Genomic DNA, 3480 nt, shown 5'->3' on the forward strand with positions numbered 1-3480 from the left:
GGCGGAAAAATGCACTGGGGAGGAAGCAGTCCTCTGAAGAATCCGCCAGGGCATCCTACAGAGCCTGATCCCTCTCTCCTGTTGATCCTGCAAATAAATCTACAAAAAAGACCCTAAGACTTGAGTCCATTCTGTCCGTGAGTGTCGGTGTGCTGGATCTGAGCAAAGGGGGGCCGGTGGCTGGAGCAAACAGGTAGGAGAACCTATTTCATACTCAGCGGCTCCTTCGGGGGTCAGCGCTACATAAGTTTACTAAAGCGTTTGATTTCTTTCCAGAACTAAATCACATGAGCAATGTGCGCACATTACATTCGAGATACCTGGATATTAAATGGTGTTTAAAAGCCAAAGCCAATGATGGGTTGTATTTATGCGCAAAAAGGTCATTTCCTTTCTAAATCTTTGTCCTCCAAAAATTTAAAGCTGAATTCTGGGAAAATTTAAAAACTACCCCAATAGTGGTTCTCCCCCACGCACTGCAAGGGTTGAATGCTCATTTTTGCCTAGCGTACCAGTAAAAAGAGCTTATACTAATCTTTATTCCTTGCTTACTTTCTACCTTCTTCTGATGCACACGGTGTGGGCTGGCCCTGGGCCTCTTCACACACAGCGCAGGATTGCTGGTTGACGTTAGAGTGCAACCAATGGGAGTGCCGAGGAAAAGCATCTTCAGGGCATGCAGGAGCAGGGGATAAGGTAAGTTAAACTTTTTCAATGTTCCTCTAGGCAATGAGCATTTAACCCCTGCAGGGTGAGGAGAACCCTACTGCAAGGGTAGGTTATACATTTTTCTAAAGTTAAGCATTGAAGGAGTTGTCTACCTTAAATGAAAGGTAAACTCCAGCTGGAATGCATGGAATTATGTTGGGCACTTAAAGAGAAACTGAACTCCCCGATAAAAATCACAGAAAAGGCTAATGGATTACCAAGGTTAACTCAGTAGCAGTTTGTTAGCATTCTTTGTAGCAGGTCTGTACTGCAGGTCCAACCTAGTATGCCTTGTTCCAGGCCATGTCTTATTCTCGTGGGGGCCATGTTGGACCAGAGACAGGGCTTTGGGTGGTCTTCTCTGCGCTATCCTCTGATGATTCATTGTTGTATTCCCGCGCCTGCAAGACTAGCATTTAGCAGTATCTCGGGGTGGGATATACACTCACACTATGACGATGGGACACTCTCACACACCAGGAAGTGTGCTCTTGCTTTGTAAGGCAAAAGGTACATTTTTCAGGCTGCTTTTTATCTTCAGTCAGGCTTACTAAATATTCCCTCTATGACAGAATATTGTTTAGTGCAACTACAGTCTAATTTTTCAAAAATTTTGGATAGAATGGAGAGGAATTATCAGATAATTTTTGCTGTGTCCCCTTTAAAGAGATTCAACCTCTCTACTTGTCCTGGTGAACGTTATCACTGAAAATGAAAGAAAATTACACATTTTGGGTTTTTTCACCAGAAAAGGAATAGAAGGAAAATCTTCAATAGGGTGACCCTGCTGACCAACCGGGAATTCCCTCACTTTAGAGGGATTTCTTTTCACTTTCTATTGTGGCAATTAGGGATTCACCAATACCGATACTGGTATCGGTGCCGATACCAAGTATTTGGGCGAGTACTCGTACTCGTCCAAATGCTCTGATACTTACCCCCGATACCGGAACTACCAGCCAGAAGGAGATGTCCTCTAACCGGCAGTGCTGCGGGGGAACATGGAGCCGGCTTCCCAGCCAATCAGGAAGCCAGGCCGCGGGTAATGACTCGCGGCCCGGCTTCCTGTCCAAGAACCCGGCTCCATGCTGTTTGGCCGGGAGGCCGGCTTCCCAGCTAAACCGAATGGAGCCGGCTTCCCAGCCAATCAGGAAGCCGGGCCACAGGTAATGACCTGTCTCCCGGCTTCCTGGCTTCCTGAAGCCGGCTCAAAGCTGATTGGCTGGGAAGCTGGCTTCCTTGCCAAGCAGCATTGCGCTGGCCAAAAAAAAATTGCTTTAGTTCTACTTTAACTTTTTCATTTTAGTTCCTCTTCAAAGTATTTCTCACCATGATGCTAAGGGAGATTTTGCCTCAAAGAGTGCCCTCACCTTGTGTCCTAACATGAAAGAAAATCACAGTTGGCATTGGTGTAACAATGACCATTGAAGCCCACGCAGCTGCTATGGGGCCGGGGTAGGACAGGGTCCCATTAGGGAGGCTGATTAGGAAAACAAAATCATACTGTTGATGGCATTTTAACCTTTTCTCATACTGCAGAATTTATTTTCAGTGTCATTTAACCACTTACATTCTGTGGTTAAACCTCCTTCCTGTCCAGGCCATTTTTCAGTATTTAGCGCTGCAGTACTTTGACTGATATTTATTCAGTCATGCAGCACCATAGTGAAATAAATTTGATATCATTTTTGGGGGGACAGATAGAGCTTTATTTGGGTGGTATTTAATCACCACTGGGGTTTTCATTTTTTTTATTATATAAAGAAAAATGTACCGAAAAGAAAAATGTACCGAAAAAATTTAACGGAACAAATACGATTTCCCAATTTTTTGGTAAAATATAAAAGATGTGGTAACATCAGGTATATACAGTGGATACAAAACATGTTAAACCTTAAAATTGTGCGCGCCCGCAAAATATAAAAAAAACTACAATACCAAAAATTACCCATAGGCGACACTTTAAAAGCTTTTACTGTTCATTAATTTAGTGTTAACAGTGATTGATGGCTCTAGAATTATTGGTCTCACTCCGACGTCTATGGTGATATGTAACCACGTGAGTCACAATCGTCGTTTTTGCACGTAGGTTCACCCGACACGTGTTTGCATTTGTATGCGTGTGTACGTGGTGGTGGGGACATTAATTTTTTTTTTGTTATATGTGTCTTTCATTTTTTTTACTTTTTAATAAAACATTTTTTTTTATACTTTTCAAACTTTAACATTTTAAATTTTTTTTTAAACTTAACTTTATTTTTATCACATAAGTGGTTAATAAGCCCCTATGTGATGGCAAAGAGGATGTGACAGGTCCTCTAAATATTAGCTATGGACCGCCAAAAGAAGCTGATGAGATCTGCTTCACAAGCTTCTTCTCTGGCTACTGCAGCCGGAGAAATGACAGGCTGAAAGCGGAAATGATATAATTCACATCACATTCAGTGATCGGAGGGGAGGTCAGCAGGTGGAAGTGTGCTGATCTCTCTCCATTCTCAGTGCAAAGACCCGCTGTGCCAGTCCAAGGCACGCAGGGGGGACAGCGTAGCACAGGATAGCCGGCAGTGGCAGCGGAGGGGTGGACGCTTGTGAACGCTTACAAGCATAGTGTTTAACATTTTTGTCCTGCTTGCATGTGCAAGAGCAGGAAAAAAAAGTAGTGAACATATATGGCGACCCGCATCCAAGTGCATGCCCTCCGCCCGTATATATACAACTAAGGATGGGCTCGATGTTCGAGTCGAGCATGAGTTCGACTCGAACACCGGCAGT

Source organism: Nanorana parkeri, unplaced genomic scaffold (assembly GCF_000935625.1).
Source record: "Nanorana parkeri isolate BGI_ZX_2015 unplaced genomic scaffold, ASM93562v1 scaffold180, whole genome shotgun sequence".
NCBI classification, from domain to species: Eukaryota; Metazoa; Chordata; class Amphibia; order Anura; family Dicroglossidae; genus Nanorana; species Nanorana parkeri.